This window comes from Schistocerca serialis, chromosome 12 (genome assembly GCF_023864345.2).
Source record: "Schistocerca serialis cubense isolate TAMUIC-IGC-003099 chromosome 12, iqSchSeri2.2, whole genome shotgun sequence".
Lineage (NCBI taxonomy): Eukaryota > Metazoa > Arthropoda > Insecta > Orthoptera > Acrididae > Schistocerca > Schistocerca serialis.
The window spans coordinates 14,862,174-14,886,650 of NC_064649.1; positions in this window are offsets into that span (position 1 = coordinate 14,862,174).

Here is a 24,477-nt window from a genome sequence, read left to right on the forward strand (position 1 = left end):
ATAGAATGAAAACTTGTCCAGTTGCCCCCTCTCGTGGATCTGACGCTGCCGATGGGCAAATAAACATTGCCGCCTTGCAGTGAGAAGACCTCGCTGTGAGGAAACAGAGAATTAATACATTTTGGAATTCAAATACTTCATTCTTATATGAAGTTGAAGCAACTAACTTTTAAAAACTATAGAGCCTGAGTACCTACCAATAGAATGAAAACTTGTCCAGTTGCCCCCTCTCGTGGATATGACGCTGGCCATCGGCAAATAAACATTGCGGCCTAGCAGTGAGAAGACCTCGCTGTGAGGAAACAAAGAATTAATACATTTTGGAAATCAAATACTTCATTCTTATATGAAGTTGAAGCAACTAACTTTTAAAAAATATAGAGACTGAGTACCTACCAATAGAATGAAAACTTGTCCAGTTGCCCCCTCTCGTGGATATGACGCTGCCGATGGGCAAATAAACATTGCCGCCTTGCAGCAAGAAGACCTCGCTGAGAAAAACAAAGAATTAATAGATTTTGCAAATCAAATGCTTCATTCCTATATGAAGTTGAAGCAACTAACTTTTCAAAACTATAGAGCCTGAGTACCTACCAATAGACTGAAAACTCGTCCAGCTGCCCTCTCTCGTGGATATGACACTGCCGATGGGCAAATATACATTGCCGCCTTGCAGTGAGAAGACCTCGCTGTGAGGAAACAGAGAATTAATACATTTTGGAAATCAAATACTTCATTCTTATATGAAGTTAAAGCAACTAACTTTTAAAAAATATAGAGACTGAGTACCTACCAATAGAATGAAAACTTGTCCAGTTGCCCCCTCTCGTGGATATGACGCTGCCGATGGGCAAATAAACATTGCCGCCTTGCAGTGAGAAGACCTCACTGTGAGGAAACAAAGAATTAATACATTTTGGAAATCAAATACTTCATTCTTATATGAAGTTGAAGCAACTAACTTTTAAAAACTATAGAGCCTGAGTACCTACCAATAGAATGAAAACTTGTCCAGTTGCCCCCTCTCGTGGATATGACGCAGCCGATGGGCAAATAAACATTGCCGCCTTGCAGCGAGAAGACCTCGCTATGAGGAAACAAAGAATTAATACATTTTGGAAATCTAGTACTTCATTCTTATATGAAGTTGAAGCACCTAACTTCTAAAAACTATAGAGCCTGAGTACCTACCAATAGAATGAAAACTTGTCCAGTTGGCCCTCTTGTGGATATGACGCTGCCGATGGGCAAATAAACATTGCCGCCTTGCAGTGAGAAGACCTCGCTGTAAGGAACAAAGAATTAATACATTTTGGAAATCAAATACTTCATTCTTATATGAAGTTGAAGCAACTAACTTTTAAAAACTATAGAGCCTGAGTACCTACCAATAGACTGAAAACTCGTCCAGCTGCCCCCTCTCATGGATATGACACTGCCGATGGGCAAATATACATTGCCGCCTTGCAGTGAGAAGACCTCACTGTGAGGAAACAAAGAATTAATACATTCTGGAAATCAAATACTTCATTCTTATATGAAGATAAAGCAACTAACTTTTAAAAAATATAGAGCCTGAGTACCTACCAATAGAATGAAAACTTGTCCAGTTGCCCCCTCTCATGGATATGACGCTGCCGATGGGCAAATAAACATTGCCGCCTTGCAGCAAGAAGACCTCGCTGAGAAAAACAAAGAATTAATAGATTTTGCAAATCAAATGCTTCATTCCTATATGAAGTTGAAGCAACAAACTTTTAAGAACTATAGAGCCTGAGTACCTACCAATAGAATGAAATCTTGTCCAGTTGCCCCCTCTCGTGGATATGACGCTGTCGATGGGCAAAAAAACATTGCCGCCTTCCAGCGAGAAGACCATGCTATGAGGAAACAAAGAATTAATACATTTTGGAAATCAAATACTTCATTCTTATATGAAGTTAAAGCAACTAACTTTTAAAAAATATAGAGCCTGAGTACCTACCAATAGAATGAAAACTTGTCCAGTTGCCCCCTCTCGTGGATATGACGCTGCCGATGGGCAAATAAACATTGCCGCCTTGCAGCAAGAAGACCTCGCTGAGAAAAACAAAGAATTAATAGATTTTGCAAATCAAATGCTTCATTCCAATATGAAGTTGAAGCAACAAACTTTTAAGAACTATAGAGCCTGAGTACCTACCAATAGAATGAAATCTTGTCCAGTTGCCCCCTCTCGTGGATATGACGCTGTCGATGGGCAAATAAACATTGCCGCCTTGCAGCAAGAAGACCTCGCTGTGACAAAACAAAGAATTAATACATTTTGGAAATGAAATACTTCATTCTTATATGAAGTTGAAGGAACTAACTTTTAAAAACTATAGAGCCTGAGTACCTACCAATAGAATGAAAACTTGTCCAGTTGCCCACTTTCGTGGATATGACGCTGCCGATGGGCAAATAAACATTGCCGCCTTGCAGCGAAAAGACCATGCTATGAGGAAACAAAGAATTAATACCTTTTGGAAATCAAATACTTCATTCTTATATGAAGTTAAAGCAACTAACTTTTAAAAAATATAGAGCCTGAGTACCTACCAATAGAATGAAAACTTGTCCAGTTGCCCCCTCTCGTGGATATGACGCTGCCGATGGGCAAATAAACACTGCCGCCTTGCAGCAAGAAGACCTCGCTGTGAAAAAACAAAGAATTAATACATATTGGAAATCAAAAACATCATTCTTATATGAAGTTGAAGCAACTAACTTTTAAAAACTATAGAGCCTGAGTACCTACCAATAGAATGAGAACTTGTCCAGGTGCCCCCTCTCGTGGATATGACGCTTCCGATGGGCAAATAAACATTGCCGCCTTGCAGCAAGAAGAACTCGCTGTGAAAAAAAAAGAATTAATACATTTTGCTAATCAAATGCTTCATTCTTGTATGAAGTTGAAGCAACTAACTTTTAAAAACTATAGAGCCTGAGTACCTACCAATAGAATGAAAACTTGTCCAGTTGCCCCCTTTCGTGGATATGACGCTGCAGATCGGCAAATAAACATTGCCGCCTTCCAGCGAGAAGACCATGCTATGAGGAAACAAAGAATTAATACATTTTGGAAATCAAATACTTCATTCTTATATGAAGTTGAAGCAACTAACTTTTAAAAACTATAGAGCCTGAATACCTACCAATAGAATGAAAACTTGACCAGTTGCACCCTCTCGTGGATATGACGCTGCCGATGGGCAAATAACGTTGCCGCCTTGCAGCAAGAAGACCTCGCTGTGAGGAAACAAAGAATTAATACATTTTGGAAATCAAATACTTCATTTCTATATGAAGTTGAAGCAACTAACTTTTAAAAACTATAGAGCCGGAGTACCTACCAATAGAATGAAAACCTGTCCAGGTGCCCCCTCTCGTGAATATGACGCTGCCGATGGGCATATAAACATTGCCGCCTTGCAGGAAGAAGACCGCGCTGTGAAAAAACAAAGAATTAATACATTTTGGAAATCAAATACTTCATTCTTATATCAAGTTGGAGCAACTAACTTTTAAAAACTATAGAGCCTGAGTACCTACCAATAGAATGAAATCTTGTCCAGTTGCCCCCTCTCGTGGATATGACGCTGTCGATGGGCAAATAAACATTGCCGCCTTGCAGCAAGAAGACCTCGCTGTGACAAAACAAAGAATTAATACATTTTGGAAGTGTAATACTTCATTCTTATATGAAGTTGAAGGAACTAACTTTTAAAAACTATAGAGCCTGAGTACCTACCAATAGAATGAAAACTTGTCCAGTTGCCCACTTTCGTGGATATTACGCTGCCGATGGGCAAATAAACATTGCCGCCTTGCAGCGAAAAGACCATGCTATGAGGAAACAAAGAATTAATAGATTTTGGAAATCAAATACTTCGTTCTTATATGAAGTTAAAGCAACTAACTTTTAAAAAATATAGAGCCTGAGTACCTACCAATAGAATGAAAACTTGTCCAGTTGCCCCCTCTCGTGGATATGACGCTGCCGAAGGGCAAATAAACATTGCCGCCTTGCAGCAAGAAGACCTCGCTGAGAAAAACAAAGAATTAATAGATTTTGCAAATCAAATGCTTCATTCCTATATGAAGTTGAAGCAACAAAATTTTAAGAACTATAGAGCCTGAGTACCTACCAATAGAATGAAATCTTGTCCAGTTGCCCCCTCTCGTGGATATGACGCTGTCGATGGGCAAATAAACATTGCCGCCTTGCAGGAAGAAGACCTCGCTGTGACAAAGCAAAGAATTAATACATTTTGGAAATGAAATACTTCATTCTTATATGAAGTTGAAGGAACTAACTTTTAAAAACTATAGAGCCTGAGTACCTACCAATAGAATGAAAACTTGTCCAGTTGCCCACTTTCGTGGATATGACGCTGCCGATGGGCAAATAAACATTGCCGCCTTGCAGCGAAAAGACCATGCTATGAGGAAACAAAGAATTAATACCTTTTGGAAATCAATTACTTCATTCTTATATGAAGTTGAAGCAACTAACTTTTAAAAACTATAGAGCCTGAGTACCTACCAATTGAATGAAAACTTGTCCTGTTGCCCCCTCTCGTCGATATGACACTGCCAATGGGAAAATGAACATTGCCGCCTTGCAGCAAGGAGACCTCGCTGTGAAAAAACAAAGAATTAATACATATTGGAAATCAAAAACATCATTCTTATATGCTGTTGAAGCAACTAACTTTTAAAAACTATAGAGCCTGAGTACCTACCAATAGAATGAAAACTTGTCCAGGTGCCCCCTTTCGTGGATATGACGCTGCAGATCGGCAAATAAACATTGCCGCCTTCCAGCGAGAAGACCATGCTATGAGGAAACAAAGAATTAATACATTTTGGAAATCAAATACTTCATTCTTATATGAAGTTGAAGCAACTAACTTTTAAAAACTATAGAGCCTGAATACCTACCAATAGAATGAAAACTTGACCAGTTGCCCCCTCTCGTGGATATGACGCTGCCGATGGGCAAATAACGTTGCCGCCTTGCAGCAAGAAGACCTCGTTGTGAGGAAACAAAGAATTAATACATTTTGGAAATCAAATACTTCATTCCTATATGAAGTTGAAGCAACTAACTTTTAAAAACTATAGAGCCTGAGTACCTACCAATAGAATGAAAACCTGTCCAGGTGCCCCCTCTCGTGAATATGACGCTGCCGATGGGCATATAAACATTGCCGCCTTGCAGGAAGAAGACCTCGCTGTGAAAAAACAAAGAATTAATACATTTTGGAAATCAAATACTTCATTCTTATATCAAGTTGGAGCAACTAACTTTTAAAAACTATAGAGCCTGAGTACCTACCAATAGAATGAAAACTTGTCCAGTTGCCCGCTCTCGTGGATATGACGCTGCTGATGGGCAAATAAACATTGCCGCCATGCAGCAAGAAGACCTCGCTGAGAAACACAAAGAATTAATACATTTTGCAAATCAAATGCTTCATTCCTATATGAAGTTGAAGGAACTAACTTTTAAAAACTATAGAGCCTGAGTACCTACCAATAGAATGAAAACTTGTCCAGTTGCCCACTTTCGTGGATATGACGCTGCCGATGGGCAAATAAACATTGCCGCCTTGCAGCGAAAAGACCATGCTATGAGGAAACAAAGAATTAATACATTTTGGAAATCAAATACTTCATTCTTATATCAAGTTGGAGCAACTAACTTTTAAAAACTATAGAGCCTGAGTACCTACCAATAGAATGAAAACTTGTCCAGTTGCCCCCTCTCGTGGATATGACGCTGCGGATGGGCAAATAACGTTGCCGCCTTGCAGCAAGAAGACCTCGCTGTGAAAAAACAAAGAATTAATACATTTTGCAAATCAAATGCTTCATTCCTATATGAAGTTGAAGGAACTAACTTTTAAAAACTATAGAGCCTGAGTACCTACCAATAGAATGAAAACTTGTCCAGTTGCCCACTTTCGTGGATATGACGCTGCCGATGGGCAAATAAACATTGCCGCCTTGCAGCGAAAAGACCATGCTATGAGGAAACAAAGAATTAATACCTTTTGGAAATCAATTACTTCATTCTTATATGAAGTTGAAGCAACTAACTTTTAAAAAATATAGAGCCTGAGTACCTACCAATAGAATGAAAACTTGTCCAGTTGCCCCCTCTCGTGGATATGACGCTGCCGATGGGCAAATAAACATTGCCGCCTTGCAGCAAGAAGACCTCGCTGAGAAAAACAAAGAATTAATAGATTTTGCAAATCAAATGCTTCATTCCTATATGAAGTTGAAGCAACAAACTTTTAAGAACTATAGAGCCTGAGTACCTACCAATAGAATGAAATCTTGTCCAGTTGCCCCCTCTCGTGGATATGACGCTGTCGATGGGCAAATAAACATTGCCGCCTTGCAGCAAGAAGACCTCGCTGTGACAAAACAAAGAATTAATACATTTTGGAAATCAAATACTTCATTCTTATATGAAGGTGGAGCAACTAACTTTTAAAAACTATAGAGCCTGTGTACCTACCAATAGAATGAAAACTTGTCCAGTTGCCCCCTCTCGTGGACATGACGCTGCTGATGGGCAAATAAACATTGCCGCCTTGCAGCAAGAAGACCTCGCTGTGAAAAAACAAAGAATTAATACATTTTGGAAATCAATTACTTCATTCTTATATGAACTTGAAGCAACTAACTTTTAAAAACTATAGAGCCTGAGTACCTACCAATAGAATTAAAACCTGTCCAGTTGCCCCCTCTCGTGGATATGACGCTGCTGATGGGCAAATAAACATTGCCGCCTTGCAGCAAGAAGACCTCGCTGTGGAAAAACAAAGAATTAATACATTTTGGAAATCAAAAACTTCATTCTTATATGAAGGTGGAGCAACTAACTTTTAAAAACTATAGAGCCTGTGTACCTACCAATAGAATGAAAACTTGTCCAGTTGCCCCCTCTCGTGGATATGACGCTGCTGATGGGCAAATAAACATTGCCGCCTTGCAGCAAGAAGACCTCGCTGTGAAAAAACAAAGAATTAATACATTTTGGAAATCAATTACTTCATTCTTATATGAAGGTGGAGTAACTAACTTTTAAAAACTATAGAGCCTGTGTACCTACCAATAGAATGAAAACTTGTCCAGTTGCCCCCTCTCGTGGATATGACGCTGCTGATGGGCAAATAAACATTGCCGCCTTGCAGCAAGAAGACCTCGCTGTGAAAAAACAAAGAATTAATACATTTTGGAAATCAAATACTTCATTCTTATATGAAGGTGGAGCAACTAACTTTTAAAAACTATAGAGCCTGTGTACCTACCAATAGAATGAAAACTTGTCCAGTTGCCCCCTCTCGTGGATATGACGCTGCTGATGGGCAAATAAACATTGCCGCCTTGCAGCAAGGAGACCTCGCTGTGAAAAAACAAAGAATTAATACATTTTGGAAATCAAATACTTCATTCTTATATGAAGTTGAAGCAACTAACTTTTAAAAACTATAGAGCCTGTGTACCTACCAATAGAATGAAAACTTGTCCAGTTGCCCCCTCTCGTGGATATGACGCTGCTGATGGGCAAATAAACATTGCCGCCTTGCAGCAAGAAGACCTCGCTGTGAAAAAACAAAGAATTAATACATTTTGGAAATCAAATACTTCATTCTTATATGAAGGTGGAGCAACTAACTTCTAAAAACTATAGAGCCTGTGTACCTACCAATAGAATGAAAACTTGTCCAGTTGCCCCCTCTCGTGGATATGACGCTGCTGATGGGCAAATAAACATTGCCGCCTTGCAGCAAGAAGACCTCGCTGTGAAAAAACAAAGAATTAATACATTTTGGAAATCAATTACTTCATTCTTATATGAAGGTGGAGCAACTAACTTTTAAAAACTATAGAGCCTGTGTACCTACCAATAGAATGAAAACTTGTCCAGTTGCCCCCTCTCGTGGATATGACGCTGCTGATGGGCAAATAAACATTGCCGCCTTGCAGCAAGAAGACCTCGCTGTGAAAAAACAAAGAATTAATACATTTTGGAAATCAAATACTTCATTCTTATATGAAGGTGGAGCAACTAACTTTTAAAAACTATAGAGCCTGTGTACCTACCAATAGAATGAAAACTTGTCCAGTTGCCCCCTCTCGTGGATATGACGCTGCTGATGGGCAAATAAACATTGCCGCCTTGCAGCAAGAAGACCTCGCTGTGACAAAACAAAGAATTAATACATTTTGGAAATCAATTACTTCATTCTTATATGAAGGTGGAGCAACTAACTTTTAAAAACTATAGAGCCTGTGTACCTACCAATAGAATGAAAACTTGTCCAGTTGCCCCCTCTCGTGGATATGACGCTGCTGATGGGCAAATAAACATTGCCGCCTTGCAGCAAGAAGACCTCGCTGTGAAAAAACAAAGAATTAATACATTTTGGAAATCAATTACTTCATTCTTATATGAAGGTGGAGCAACTAACTTTTAAAAACTATAGAGCCTGTGTACCTACCAATGGAATGAAAACTTGTCCAGTTGCCCCCTCTCGTGGATATGACGCTGCTGATGGGCTTACAAACTTTGCCGCCTTGCAGGGAGAAGACCTCGCTGTGAAAAAACAAAGAATTAATACATTTTGGAAATCAAATACTTCATTCTTATATGAAGTTGAAGCAACTAACTTTTAAAAACTATAGAGCCTGAGTACCTACCAATAGAATGAAAACCTGTCCAGTTGCCCCTCTCGTGGATATGACGCTGCCGATGGGCAAATAAACATTGCCGCCTTGCAGCAAGAAGGCCTCGCTGTGAAAAAACAAAGAATTAATACATTTTGGAAATCAAATACTTCATTCTTATATGAAGGTGGAGCAACTAACTTTTGAAAACTATAGAGCCTGTGTACCTACCAATAGAATGAAAACTTGTCCAGTAGCCCCCTCTCGTGGATATGACGCTGCTGATGGGCAAATAAACATTGCCGCCTTGCAGCAAGAAGACCTCGCTGTGAAAAAACAAAGAATTAATACATTTTGGAAATCAATTACTTCATTCTTATATGAACTTGAAGCAACTAACTTTTAAAAACTATAGAGCCTGAGTACCTACCAATAGAATTAAAACCTGTCCAGTTGCCCCCTCTCGTGGATATGACGCTGCTGATGGGCAAATAAACATTGCCGCCTTGCAGCAAGAAGACCTCGCTGTGAAAAAACAAAGAATTAATACATTTTGGAAATCAAATACTTCATTCTTATATGAAGTTGAAGCAACTAACTTTTAAAAACTATAGAGCCTGAGTACCTACCAATAGAATGAAAACCTGTCCAGTTGCCCCCTCTCGTGGATATGACGCTGCCGATGGGCAAATAAACATTGCCGCCTTGCAGCAAGGAGACTTCGCTGTGAAAAAACAAAGAATTAATACATTTTGGAAATCAAATACTTCATTCTTATATGAAGGTGGAGCAACTAACTTTTAAAAACTATAGAGCCTGTGTACCTACCAATAGAATGAAAACTTGTCCAGTTGCCCCCTCTCGTGGATATGACGCTGCTGATGGGCAAATAAACATTGCCGCCTTGCAGCAAGAAGACCTCGCTGTGAAAAAACAAAGAATTAATACATTTTGGAAATCAATTACTTCATTCTTATATGAACTTGAAGCAACTAACTTTTAAAAACTATAGAGCCTGAGTACCTACCAATAGAATTAAAACCTGTCCAGTTGCCCCCTCTCGTGGATATGACGCTGCTGATGGGCAAATAAACATTTCCGCCTTGCAGCAAGAAGACCTCGCTGTGAAAAAACAAAGAATTAATACATTTTGGAAATCAAATACTTCATTCTTATATGAAGTTGAAGCAACTAACTTTTAAAAACTATAGAGCCTGTGTACCTACCAATAGAATGAAAAGTTGTCCAGTTGCCCCCTCTCGTGGATATGACGCTGCTGATGGGCAAATAAACATTGCCGCCTTGCAGCAAGAATACCTCGCTGTGAAAAAACAAAGAATTAATACATTTTGGAAATCAAATACTTCATTCTTATATGAAGGTGGAGCAACTAACTTTTAAAAACTATAGAGCCTGTGTACCTACCAATAGAATGAAAACTTGTCCAGTTGCCCCCTCTCGTGGATATGACGCTGCTGATGGGCAAATAAACATTGCCGCCTTGCAGCAAGAAGACCTCGCTGTGAAAAAACAAAGAATTAATACATTTTGGAAATCAATTACTTCATTCTTATATGAACTTGAAGCAACTAACTTTTAAAAACTATAGAGCCTGAGTACCTACCAATAGAATTAAAACCTGTCCAGTTGCCCCCTCTCGTGGATATGACGCTGCTGATGGGCAAATAAACATTGCCGCCTTGCAGCAAGAAGACCTCGCGGTGAAAAAACAAAGAATTAATACATTTTGGAAATCAAATACTTCATTCTTATATGAAGTTGAAGCAACTAACTTTTAAAAACTATAGAGCCTGAGTACCTACCTATAGAATTAAAACCGGTCCAGTTGCCCCCTCTCGTGGATATGACGCTGCCGATGGGCAAATAAACATTGCCGCCTTGCAGCAAGGAGACTTCGCTGTGAAAAAACAAAGAATTAATATATTTTGGAAATCAAATACTTCATTCTTATATGAAGGTGGAGCAACTAACTTTTAAAAACTATAGAGCCTGTGTACCTACCAATAGAATGAAAACTTGTCCAGTTGCCCCCTCTCGTGGATATGACGCTGCTGATGGGCAAATAAACATTGCCGCCTTGCAGCAAGAAGACCTCGCTGTGAAAAAACAAAGAATTAATACATTTTGGAAATCAATTACTTCATTCTTATATGAACTTGAAGCAACTAACTTTTAAAAACTATAGAGCCTGAGTACCTACCAATAGAATTAAAACCTGTCCAGTTGCCCCCTCTCGTGGATATGAGGCTGCTGATGAGCAAATAAACATTGCCGCCTTGCAGCGAGAAGAACTCGCTGTGAAAAAACAAAGAATTAATACATTTTGGAAATCAAATACTTCATTCTTATATGAAGTTGATGCAACTAACTTTTAAAAACTATAGAGCCTGAGTACCTACCAATAGAATGAAAACCAGTCCAGGTGCCCCCTCTCGTGGATATGACGCTGCCGATGGGCATACAAACTTTGCCGCCTTGCAGGGAGAAGACCTCGCTGTGAAAAAACAAAGAATTAATACATTTTGGAAATCAAATACTTCATTCTTATATGAAGTTGAAGCAACTAACTTTTAAAAACTATAGAGCCTGAGTACCTACCAATAGAATGAAAACCTGTCCAGGTGCCCCCTCTCGTGGATATGATGCTGCCGATGGGCATACAAACTTTGCCGCCTTGCAGGGAGAAGACCTCGCTGTGAAAAAACAAAGAATTAATACATTTTGGAAATCAAATACTTCATTCTTATATGAAGTTGAAGCAACTAACTTTTAAAAACTATAGAGCCTGAGTACCTACCAATAGAATGAAAACCTGTCCAGTTGCCCCCTCTCGTGGATTTGAGGCTGCTGATGAGCAAATAAACATTGCCGCCTTGCAGCGAGAAGACCTCGGTGTGAAAAAACAAAGAATTAATACATTTTGGAAATCAAATACTTCATTCTTATATGAAGTTGAAGCAACTAACTTTTAAAAACTATAGAGCCTGAGTACCTACCAATAGAATGAAAACCTGTCCAGGTGCCCCCTCTCGTGGATATGATGCTGCCGATGGGCTTACAAACTTTGCCGCCTTGCAGGGAGAAGACCTCGCTGTGAAAAAACAAAGAATTAATACATTTTGGAAATCAAATACTTCATTCTTATATGAAGTTGAAGCAACTAACTTTTAAAAACTATAGAGCCTGAGTACCTACCAATAGAATGAAAACCTGTCCAGTTGCCCCCTCTCGTGGATTTGAGGCTGCTGATGAGCAAATAAACATTGCCGCCTTGCAGCGAGAAGACCTCGGTGTGAAAAAACAAAGAATTAATACATTTTGGAAATCAAATACTTCATTCTTATATGAAGTTGAAGCAACTAACTTTTAAAAACTATAGAGCCTGAGTACCTACCAATAGAATGAAAACCTGTCCAGTTGCCCCCTCTCGTGGATATGAGGCTGCTGATGAGCAAATAAACATTGCCGCCTTGCAGGGAGAAGACCTCGCTGTGAAAAAACAAAGAATTAATACATTTTGGAAATCAAATACTTCATTCTTATATGAAGTTGAAGCAACTAACTTTTAAAAACTATAGAGCCTGAGTACCTACCAATAGAATGAAAACCTGTCCAGGTGCCCCCTCTCGTGGATATGATGCTGCTGATGAGCAAATAAACATTGCCGCCTTGCAGGGAGAAGACCTCGCTGTGAAAAAACAAAGAATTAATACATTTTGGAAATGAAATACTTCATTCTTATATGAAGTTGAAGCAACTAACTTTTAAAAACTATAGAGCCTGAGTACCTACCAATAGAATGAAAACCTGTCCAGGTGCCCCCTCTCGTGGATATGATGCTGCTGATGAGCAAATAAACATTGCCGCCTTGCAGCGAGAAGACCTCGGTGTCAAAAAACAAAGAATTAATACATTTTGGAAATCAAATACTTCATTCTTATATGAAGGTGGAGCAACTAACTTTTAAAAACTATAGAGCCTGAGTACCTACCAATAGAATGAAAACTTGTCCAGTTGCCCCCTCTCGTGGATATGACGCTGCTGATGGGCAAATAAACATTGCCGCCTTGCAGCAAGACGACCTCGCTGTGAAAAAACAAAGAATTAATACATTTTGGAAATCAAATACTTCATTCTTATATGAAGGTGGAGCAACTAACTTTTAAAAACTATAGAGCCTGTGTACCTACCAATAGAATGAAAACTTGTCCAGTTGCCCCCTCTCGTGGATATGACGCTGCTGATGGGCTTACAAACTTTGCCGCCTTGCAGGGAGAAGACCTCGCTGTGAAAAAACAAAGAATTAATAAATTTTGGAAATCAAATACTTCATTCTTATATGAAGTTGAAGCAACTAACTTTTAAAAACTATAGAGCCTGAGTACCTACCAATAGAATGAAAACCTGTCCAGTTGCCCCTCTCGTGGATATGACGCTGCCGATGGGCAAATAAACATTGCCGCCTTGCAGCAAGAAGGCCTCGCTGTGAAAAAACAAAGAATTAATACATTTTGGAAATCAAATACTTCATTCTTATATGAAGGTGGAGCAACTAACTTTTAAAAACTATAGAGCCTGTGTACCTACCAATAGAATGAAAACTTGTCCAGTAGCCCCCTCTCGTGGATATGACGCTGCTGATGGGCAAATAAACATTGCCGCCTTGCAGCAAGAAGACCTCGCGGTGAAAAAACAAAGAATTAATACATTTTGGAAATCAAATACTTCATTCTTATATGAAGTTGAAGCAACTAACTTTTAAAAACTATAGAGCCTGAGTACCTACCAATAGAATTAAAACCGGTCCAGTTGCCCCCTCTCGTGGATATGACGCTGCCGATGGGCAAATAAACATTGCCGCCTTGCAGCAAGGAGACTTCGCTGTGAAAAAACAAAGAATTAATATATTTTGGAAATCAAATACTTCATTCTTATATGAAGGTGGAGCAACTAACTTTTAAAAACTATAGAGCCTGTGTACCTACCAATAGAATGAAAACTTGTCCAGTTGCCCCCTCTCGTGGATATGACGCTGCTGATGGGCAAATAAACATTGCCGCCTTGCAGCAAGAAGACCTCGCTGTGAAAAAACAAAGAATTAATACATTTTGGAAATCAATTACTTCATTCTTATATGAACTTGAAGCAACTAACTTTTAAAAACTATAGAGCCTGAGTACCTACCAATAGAATTAAAACCTGTCCAGTTGCCCCCTCTCGTGGATATGACGCTGCTGATGGGCAAATAAACATTGCCGCCTTGCAGCAAGAAGACCTCGCTGTGAAAAAACAAAGAATTAATACATTTTGGAAATCAAATACTTCATTCTTATATGAAGTTGAAGCAACTAACTTTTAAAAACTATAGAGCCTGAGTACCTACCAATAGAATGAAAACCTGTCCAGTTGCCCCCTCTCGTGGATATGACGCTGCCGATGGGCAAATAAACATTGCCGCCTTGCAGCAAGGAGACTTCGCTGTGAAAAAACAAAGAATTAATACATTTTGGAAATCAAATACTTCATTCTTATATGAAGGTGGAGCAACTAACTTTTAAAAACTATAGAGCCTGTGTACCTACCAATAGAATGAAAACTTGTCCAGTTGCCCCCTCTCGTGGATATGACGCTGCTGATGGGCAAATAAACATTGCCGCCTTGCAGCAAGAAGACCTCGCTGTGAAAAAACAAAGAATTAATACATTTTGGAAATCAATTACTTCATTCTTATATGAACTTGAAGCAACTAACTTTTAAAAACTATAGAGCCTGAGTACCTACCAATAGAATTAAAACCTGTCCAGTTGCCCCCTCTCGTGGATATGACGCTGCTGATGGGCAAATAAACATTTCCGCCTTGCAGCAAGAAGACCTCGCTGTGAAAAAACAAAGAATTAATACATTTTGGAAATCAAATACTTCATTCTTATATGAAGTTGAAGCAACTAACTTTTAAAAACTATAGAGCCTGTGTACCTACCAATAGAATGAAAAGTTGTCCAGTTGCCCCCTCTCGTGGATATGACGCTGCTGATGGGCAAATAAACATTGCCGCCTTGCAGCAAGAAGACCTCGCTGTGAAAAAACAAAGAATTAATACATTTTGGAAATCAAATACTTCATTCTTATATGAAGGTGGAGCAATTAACTTTTAAAAACTATAGAGCCTGTGTACCTACCAATAGAATGAAAACTTGTCCAGTTGCCCCCTCTCGTGGATATGACGCTGCTGATGGGCAAATAAACATTGCCGCCTTGCAGCAAGAAGACCTCGCTGTGAAAAAACAAAGAATTAATACATTTTGGAAATCAATTACTTCATTCTTATATGAACTTGAAGCAACTAACTTTTAAAAACTATAGAGCCTGAGTACCTACCAATAGAATTAAAACCTGTCCAGTTGCCCCCTCTCGTGGATATGACGCTGCTGATGGGCAAATAAACATTGCCGCCTTGCAGCAAGAAGACCTCGCGGTGAAAAAACAAAGAATTAATACATTTTGGAAATCAAATACTTCATTCTTATATGAAGTTGAAGCAACTAACTTTTAAAAACTATAGAGCCTGAGTACCTACCAATAGAATTAAAACCGGTCCAGTTGCCCCCTCTCGTGGATATGACGCTGCCGATGGGCAAATAAACATTGCCGCCTTGCAGCAAGGAGACTTCGCTGTGGAAAAACAAAGAATTAATATATTTTGGAAATCAAATACTTCATTCTTATATGAAGGTGGAGCAACTAACTTTTAAAAACTATAGAGCCTGTGTACCTACCAATAGAATGAAAACTTGTCCAGTTGCCCCCTCTCGTGGATATGACGCTGCTGATGGGCAAATAAACATTGCCGCCTTGCAGCAAGAAGACCTCGCTGTGAAAAAACAAAGAATTAATACATTTTGGAAATCAATTACTTCATTCTTATATGAACTTGAAGCAACTAACTTTTAAAAACTATAGAGCCTGAGTACCTACCAATAGAATTAAAACCTGTCCAGTTGCCCCCTCTCGTGGATATGAGGCTGCTGATGAGCAAATAAACATTGCCGCCTTGCAGTGAGAAGAACTCGCTGTGAAAAAACAAAGAATTAATACATTTTGGAAATCAAATACTTCATTCTTATATGAAGTTGAAGCAACTAACTTTTAAAAACTATAGAGCCTGAGTACCTACCAATAGAATGAAAACCAGTCCAGGTGCCCCCTCTCGTGGATATGACGCTGCCGATGGGCATACAAACTTTGCCGCCTTGCAGGGAGAAGACCTCGCTGTGAAAAAACAAAGAATTAATACATTTTGGAAATCAAATACTTCATTCTTATATGAAGTTGAAGCAACTAACTTTTAAAAACTATAGAGCCTGAGTACCTACCAATAGAATGAAAACCTGTCCAGGTGCCCCCTCTCGTGGATATGATGCTGCCGATGGGCATACAAACTTTGCCGCCTTGCAGGGAGAAGACCTCGCTGTGAAAAAACAAAGAATTAATACATTTTGGAAATCAAATACTTCATTCTTATATGAAGTTGAAGCAACTAACTTTTAAAAACTATAGAGCCTGAGTACCTACCAATAGAATGAAAACCTGTCCAGTTGCCCCCTCTCGTGGATTTGAGGCTGCTGATGAGCAAATAAACATTGCCGCCTTGCAGCGAGAAGACCTCGGTGTGAAAAAACAAAGAATTAATACATTTTGGAAATCAAATACTTCATTCTTATATGAAGTTGAAGCAACTAACTTTTAAAAACTATAGAGCCTGAGTACCTACCAATAGAATGAAAACCTGTCCAGGTGCCCCCTCTCGTGGATATGATGCTGCCGATGGGCTTACAAACTTTGCCGCCTTGCAGGGAGAAGACCTCGCTGTGAAAAAACAAAGAATTAATACATTTTGGAAATCAAATACTTCATTCTTATATGAAGTTGAAGCAACTAACTTTTAAAAACTATAGAGCCTGAGTACCTACCAATAGAATGAAAACCTGTCCAGTTGCCCCCTCTCGTGGATTTGAGGCTGCTGATGAGCAAATAAACATTGCCGCCTTGCAGCGAGAAGACCTCGGTGTGAAAAAACAAAGAATTAATACATTTTGGAAATCAAATACTTCATTCTTATATGAAGTTGAAGCAACTAACTTTTAAAAACTATAGAGCCTGAGTACCTACCAATAGAATGAAAACCTGTCCAGTTGCCCCCTCTCGTGGATATGAGGCTGCTGATGAGCAAATAAACATTGCCGCCTTGCAGGGAGAAGACCTCGCTGTGAAAAAACAAAGAATTAATACATTTTGGAAATCAAATACTTCATTCTTATATGAAGTTGAAGCAACTAACTTTTAAAAACTATAGAGCCTGAGTACCTACCAATAGAATGAAAACCTGTCCAGGTGCCCCCTCTCGTGGATATGATGCTGCTGATGAGCAAATAAACATTGCCGCCTTGCAGGGAGAAGACCTCGCTGTGAAAAAACAAAGAATTAATACATTTTGGAAATCAAATACTTCATTCTTATATGAAGTTGAAGCAACTAACTTTTAAAAACTATAGAGCCTGAGTACCTACCAATAGAATGAAAACCTGTCCAGGTGCCCCCTCTCGTGGATATGATGCTGCTGATGAGCAAATAAACATTGCCGCCTTGCAGGGAGAAGACCTCGCTGTGAAAAAACAAAGAATTAATACATTTTGGAAATCAAATACTTCATTCTTATATGAAGTTGAAGCAACTAACTTTTAAAAACTATAGAGCCTGAGTACCTACCAATAGAATGAAAACCTGTCCAGGTGCCCCCTCTCGTGGATATGATGCTGCTGATGAGCAAATAAACATTGCCGCCTTGCAGGGAGAAGACCTCGCTGTGAAAAAACAAAGAATTAATACATTTTGGAAATCAAATACTTCATTCTTATATGAAGTTGAAGCAACTAACTTTTAAAAACTATAGAGCCTGAGTACCTACCAATAGAATGAAAACCTATCCAGGAGCCCCCTCTCGTGGATATGATGCTGCTGATGAGCAAATAAACATTGCCGCCTTGCAGGGAGAAGACCTCGCTGTGAAAAAACAAAGAATTAATACATTTTGGAAATCAAATACTTCATTCTTATATGAAGTTGAAGCAACTAACTTTTAAAAACTATAGAGCCTGAGTACCTACCAATAGAATGAAAACCTGTCCAGGTGCCCCCTCTCGTGGATATGATGCTGCTGATGAGCAAATAAACATTGCCGCCTTGCAGGGAGAAGACCTCGCTGTGAAAAAACAAAGAATTAATACATTTTGGAAATCAAATACTTCATTCTTATATGAAGTTGAAGCAACTAACTTTTAAAAACTATAGAGCCTGAGTACCTACCAATAGAATGAAAACCTGTCCAGGTGCCCCCTCTCGTGGATATGATGCTGCTGATGAGCAAATAAACATTGCCGCCTTGCAGGGAGAAGACCTCGCTGTGAAAAAACAAAGAATTAATACATTTTGGAAATCAAATACTTCATTCTTATATGAAGTTGAAGCAACTAACTTTTAAAAACTATAGAGCCTGAGTACCTACCAATAGAATGAAAACCTGTCCAGGTGCCCCCTCTCGTGGATATGATGCTGCTGATGAGCAAATAAACATTGCCGCCTTGCAGGGAGAAGACCTCGCTGTGAAAAAACAAAGAATTAATACATTTTGGAAATCAAATACTTCATTCTTATATGAAGTTGAAGCAACTAACTTTTAAAAACTATAGAGCCTGAGTACCTACCAATAGAATGAAAACCTGTCCAGGTGCCCCCTCTCGTGGATATGATGCTGCTGATGAGCAAATAAACATTGCCGCCTTGCAGGGAGAAGACCTCGCTGTGAAAAAACAAAGAATTAATACATTTTGGAAATCAAATACTTCATTCTTATATGAAGTTGAAGCAACTAACTTTTAAAAACTATAGAGCCTGAGTACCTACCAATAGAATGAAAACCTGTCCAGTTGCCCCCTCTCGTGGATATGATGCTGCTGATGAGCAAATAAACATTGCCGCCTTGCAGGGAGAAGACCTCGCTGTGAAAAAACAAAGAATTAATACATTTTGGAAATCAAATACTTCATTCTTATATGAAGTTGAAGCAACTAACTTTTAAAAACTATAGAGCCTGAGTACCTACCAATAGAATGAAAACCTGTCCAGGTGCCCCCTCTCGTGGATATGATGCTGCTGATGAGCAAATAAACATTGCCGCCTTGCAGCGAGAAGACCTCGGTGTCAAAAAACAAAGAATTAATACATTTTGGAAATCAAATACTTCATTCTTATATGAAGTTGAAGCAACTAACTTTTAAAAACTATAGAGCCTGAGTACCTACCAATAGAATGAAAACCTATCCAGTTGCCCCCTCTCGTGGATTTGAGGCTGCTGATGAGCAAATAAACATTGCCGCCTTGCAGCGAGAAGACCTCGGTGTGAAAAAACAAAGAATTAATACATTTTGGAAATCAAATACTTCATTCTTATATGAAGTTGAAGCAACTAACTTTTAAAAACTATAGAGCCTGAGTACCTACCAATAGAATGAAAACCTGTCCAGTTGCCCCCTCTCGTGGATATGAGGCTGCTGATGAGCAAATAAACATTGCCGCCTTGCAGGGAGAAGACCTCGCTGTGAAAAAACAAAGAATTAATACATTTTGGAAATCAAATACTTCATTCTTATATGAAGTTGAAGCAACTAACTTTTAAAAACTATAGAGCCTGAGTACCTACCAATAGAATGAAAACCGGTCCAGGTGCCCCCTCTCGTGGATATGATGCTGCCGATGGGCATACAAACTTTGCCGCCTTGCAGGGAGAAGACCTCGCTGTGAAAAAACAAAGAATTAATACATTTTGGAAATCAAATACTTCATTCTTATATGAAGTTGAAGCAACTAACTTTTAAAAACTATAGAGCCTGAGTACCTACCAATAGAATGAAAACCTGTCCAGTTGCCCCCTCTCGTGGATTTGAGGCTGCTGATGAGCAAATAAACATTGCCGCCTTGCAGCGAGAAGACCTCGGTGTGAAAAAACAAAGAATTAATACATTTTGGAAATCAAATACTTCATTCTTATATGAAGTTGAAGCAACTAACTTTTAAAAACTATAGAGCCTGAGTACCTACCAATAGAATGAAAACCTGTCCAGGTGCCCCCTCTCGTGGATATGATGCTGCCGATGGGCATACAAACTTTGCCGCCTTGCAGGGAGAAGACCTCGCTGTGAAAAAACAAAGAATTAATACATTTTGGAAATCAAATACTTCATTCTTATATGAAGTTGAAGCAACTAACTTTTAAAAACTATAGAGCCTGAGGACCTACCAATAGAATGAAGACCTGTCCAGGTGCCCCCTCTCGTGGATATGACGCTGCCGATGGACATATAAATTTTTGCCGCCTTGCAGGAAGAAGACCTCGCTGTGAAAAAACAAAGAATTAATACATTTTGGAAATCAAATACTTCATTCTTATATCAAGTTGGAGCAACTAACTTTTAAAAATTATAGAGCCTGAGGACCTACCAATAGAATGAAGACCTGTCCAGGTGCCCCCTCTCGTGGATATGACGCTACCGATGGACATATGAACTTTGCCGCCTTGCAGGAGGAAGACCTCGCTGTGAAAAAACAAAGAATTAATACATTTTGGAAATCAAATACTTCATTCTTATATGAAGTTGAAGCAACTAACTTTTAAAAACTATAGAGCCTGAGTACCTACCAATAGAATGAAAACTTGACCAGTTGCCCACTGTCGTGGATATGACGCTGCAGATCGGCAAATAGACATTGCCGCCTTGCAGCGAGAAGACCATGCTATGAGGAAACAAAGAATTAATACATTTTGGAAATCAAATACTTCATTCTTATATGAAGTTGAAGGAACTAACTTTTAAAAACTATAGAGCCTGAGTACCTACCAATAGAATGAAAACCTGTCCAGTTGCCCCCTCTCGTGGATATGACGCTGCTGATGGGCAGGTATAAATTGCCGCCTTGCAGCAAGAAGACCTCGCTGTGAAAAAACAAAGATTAATACATTTTGGAAATCAAATACTTCATTCTTATATGAAGTTGAAGCAACTAACTTTTAAAAACTATAGAGCCTGAGTACCTACCATTAGAATGAAAACCTGTCCAGGTGACCCCTCTCGTGGATATGAAGCTGCCGATGGGCAAATAAATATTGCCGCCCTGCAGCGAGAAGACTTCTCTGTGAGGAAACAAAGAATTAATACATTTTGTAAATCAAATACTTCATTCTTATATGAAGTTGAAGGAACTAACTTTTAAAATCTATAGAGCCTGAGTACCTACCAATAGAATGAAAACTTGTCCAGTTGCCCCCTCTCGTGGATATGAGGCTGCTGATGAGCAAATAAACATTGCCGCCTTGCAGCGAGAAGACCTCGCTGTGAAGAAACAAAGAATTAATACATTTTGGAAATCAAATACTTCATTCTTATATGAAGTTGAAGCAACTAACTTTTAAAAACTATAGAGCCTGAGGACCTACCAATAGAATGAAGACCTGTCCAGGTGCCCCCTCTCGTGGATATGACGCTGCCGATGGACATATAAACTTTGCCGCCTTGCAGGAAGAAGACCACGCTGTGGAAAAACAATGAATTAATACATTTTGGAAATGAAATACTTCATTCTTATATAAAGTTGAAGCAACTAACTTTTAAAAACTATAGAGCCTGAGTACCTACCAATAGAATGAAAACCTGTCCAGGTGCCCCCTCTCATGGATATGAAGCTGCTGATGGGTATATAAACATTGCCGCCTTGCAGGAAGAAGACCTCGCTGTGGAAAAACAATGAATTAATACATTTTGGAAATCAAATACTTCATTCTTATATGAAGTTGAAGCAACTAACTTTTAAAAACTTTAGAGCCTGAGTACCTACCAATAGAATGAAAACTTGTCCAGGTGCCCCCTCTCGTGGATATGAAGCTGCCGATGGGTATATAAACATTGCCGCCTTGCAGGAAGAAGACCTCGCTGTGGAAAAACAATGAATTAATACATTTTGGAAATCAAATACTTCATTCTTATATGAAGTTGAAGCAACTAACTTTTAAAAACTTTAGAGCCTGAGTACCTACCAATAGAATGAAAACCTGTCCAGGTGCCCCCTCTCGTGGATATGAAGCTGCCGATGGGCAAATAAATATTGCCGCCCTGCAGGGAGACGACCTCGCTGTGAGGAAACAAAGAATTAATACATTTTGGAAATCAAATACTTCATTCTTATATGAAGTTGAAGCAACTAACTTTTAAAAACTATAGAGCCTGAGTACCTACCAATAGAATGAAAACTGGTCCAGTTGCCCCCTCTCGTGGATATGAGGCTGCTGATGAGCAAATAAACATTGCCGCCTTGCAGCGAGAAGACCTCGCTGTGAAAAAACAAAGAATTAATACATTTTGGAAATCAAATACTTCATTCTTATATGAAGTTGAAGCAACTAACTTTTAAAAACTATAGAGCCTGAGTACCTACCAATAGAATGAAGACCTGTGCAGGTACCCCTCTCGTGGATATGACGCTGCCGATGGGTATATAAACATTGCCGCCTTGCAGGAAGAAGACCTCGCTGTGGAAAAACAATGAATTAATACATTTTGGAAATGAAATACTTCATTCTTATATGAAGTTGAAGCAACTAACTTTTAAAAACTTTAGAGCCTGAGTACCTACCAATAGAATGAAAACCTGTCCAGGTGCCCCCTCTCGTGGATATGAAGCTGCCGATGGGTATATAAACATTGCCGCCTTGCAGGAAGAAGACCTCGCTGTGGAAAAACAATGAATTAATACATTTTGGAAATCAAATACTTCATTCTTATATGAAGTTGAAGCAACTAACTTTTAAAAACTTTAGAGCCTGAGTACCTACCAATAGAATGAAAACCTGTCCAGGTGCCCCCCCTCGTGGATATGAAGCTGCCGATGGGCAAATAAATATTGCCGCCCTGCAGCGAGAAGACCTCGCTGTGAGGAAACAAAGAATTAATACATTTTGGAAATCAAATACTTCATTCTTATATGAAGTTGAAGCAACTAACTTTTAAAAACTATAGAGCCTGAGTACCTACCAATAGAATGAAAACTTGTCCAGTTGCCCCCTCTCGTGGATATGAGGCTGCTGATGAGCAAATAAACATTGCCGCCTTGCAGCGAGAAGACCTCGCTGTGAAAAAACAAAGAATTAATACATTTTGGAAATGAAATACTTCATTCTTATATGAAGTTGAAGCAACTAACTTTTAAAAACTATAGAGCCTGTGTACCTACCAATAGAATGAAAACCTGTCCAGGTGCCCCCTCTCGTGGATATGAAGCTGCCGATGGGCAAATAAATATTGCCGCCTTGCAGCGAGAAGACCATGCTATGAGGAAACAAAGAATTAATACATTTTGGAAATCAAATACTTCATTCTTATATGAAGTTGAAGGAACTAACTTTTAAAAACTATAGAGCCTGTGTACCTACCAATAGAATGAAAACTTGTCCAGTTGCCCCCTCTCGTGGATATGACGCTGCTGATGGGCAAATAAACATTGCCGCCTTGCAGCAAGAAGACCTCGCTGTGAAAAAACAAAGAATTAATACATTTTGGAAATCAAATACTTCATTCTTATATGAAGTTGAAGCAACTAACTTTTAAAAACTATAGAGCCTGAGTACCTACCAATAGAATGAAAACCTGTCCAGGTGCCCCCTCTCGTGGATATGAAGCTGCCGATGGGCAAATAAATATTGCCGCCCTGCAGCGAGAAGACCTCGCTGTGAGGAAACAAAGAATTAATACATTTTGGAAATCAAATACTTCATTCTTATATGAAGTTGAAGCAACTAACTTTTAAAAACTTTAGAGCCTGAGTACCTACCAATAGAATGAAAACCTGTCCAGGTGCCCCTCTCGTGGATATGAAGCTGCCGATGGGTATATAAACATTGCCGCCTTGCAGGAAGAAGACCTCGCTGTGGAAAAACAATGAAATAATACATTTTGGAAATCAAATACTTCATTCTTATATGAAGTTGAAGCAACTAACTTTTAAAAACTTTAGAGCCTGTGTACTTACCAATAGAATGAAAACCTGTCCAGGTGCCCCCTCTCGTGGATATGAAGCTGCCGATGGGCAAATAAATATTGCCGCCCTGCAGTGAGAAGGCCTCGCTGTGAGGAAACAAAGAATTAATACATTTTGGAAATCAAATACTTCATTCTTATATGAAGTTGAAGCAACTAACTTTTAAAAACTATAGAGCCTGAGTACCTACCAATAGAATGAAGACCTGTCCAGGTGCCCCCTCTCGTGGATATGACGCTGCCGATGGGTATATAAACATTGCCGCCTTGCAGGAAGAAGACCTCGCTGTGGAAAAACAATGAATTAATACATTTTGGAAATGAAATACTTCATTCTTATATGAAGTTGAAGCAACTAACTTTTAAAAACTTTAGAGCCTGAGTACCTACCAATAGAATGAAAACCTGTCCAGGTGCCCCCTCTCGTGGATATGAAGCTGCCGATGGGTATATAAACATTGCCGCCTTGCAGGAAGAAGACCTCGCTGTGGAAAAACAATGAATTAATACATTTTGTAAATCAAATACTTCATTCTTATATGAAGTTGAAGCAACTAACTTTTAAAAACTTTAGAGCCTGAGTACCTACCAATAGAATGAAAACCTG